Genomic DNA, 1,079 nt, shown 5'->3' with positions numbered 1-1,079 from the left:
ATAATGCCGTGACATGGGTGGGAGCGAGCTGCACCGGGGTTTGGCACTTTGGAAATGACAAAATCGTACAAATTCATAATGCATGCGGTGCCGAATGCAAGAATGGACATTCATAAGTGACGTTTTGTCCTGTTAGCAACTACTCTGCCTAGCTACTACGTACATCACAGCCTAATGAGAGCAGGGAGAAGGAACATCAGTTGTTGAGCATTCTATTCTACCAATCTGTCCAATTTTTGTTTTGTTTTGCATCCCTACTGAAATCGACCAGCAGTTAAGACTATCCACAGTGGGAGTAACATAGGTAGTAACATCATACATATCTAGATAAAATAGATGATGTGGCATGCAATAAATGAAGAAAGAGAGAAGAGTGGTAACATAGCTAGTTACTAGTAGTATGAGTAACATCAGACATATCAAGGCAAGATGTGTCTATAGCCTAATAAATGAAGTGTTGCATGTTACCACACATATGTTACTCCCCACTATAAAGGTAGTAACATAGATTAGTAACATACCTATATTACTACTCTATGTTACTACTCATTGTGGCTAGTCTAAGAGGACTGGAGGCACTCAGGGTCAGGGACAGCACACAAGGACTTAATAGCTTGTGCACACATACGCGAGCATGATGGTAGCTGGGCCTCTTCTCACCAACTATCTCAGACAGTTAAGAATAACGAGGAAAGCGCACTCATCTTTTAGTCACCACGCGAATTATACAATAATGAATGAGGGGGGAATCTATCTCCCTCAAGATGAGGGCAGACTACAGTAATCCATCAGTTGAAGATTTAAGAGCATCTCCACTCGCACCCCCAACAGCCCCCCAGGACTAGATTTTTATGCCAACGCCGGAAAAAAAAACCAGTCGGCCCCAGGACGCCGAATTCCGCCGATTCGGCCCTTTTTTGGCCCGGCGATTCCAGGCCGAACCCAGCGCACTAGGGGCGCTTGGGGGCTCCGGCGGAAGGAAAAACACCGCATGGGCCACCACTGTCAGGTGAAAAACGAATTTTTCACGTCCAGATTCGCCCCCCGCGCGCACCCCCCCCCCCTCCCCCCGCCGTGCC

This window comes from Triticum aestivum, chromosome 2D (genome assembly GCF_018294505.1).
Source record: "Triticum aestivum cultivar Chinese Spring chromosome 2D, IWGSC CS RefSeq v2.1, whole genome shotgun sequence".
Classification (NCBI taxonomy): Eukaryota; Viridiplantae; Streptophyta; class Magnoliopsida; order Poales; family Poaceae; genus Triticum; species Triticum aestivum.
The sequence above is the reverse complement of the archived record's forward strand: the minus strand, read 5'-3'. Positions refer to the sequence as shown.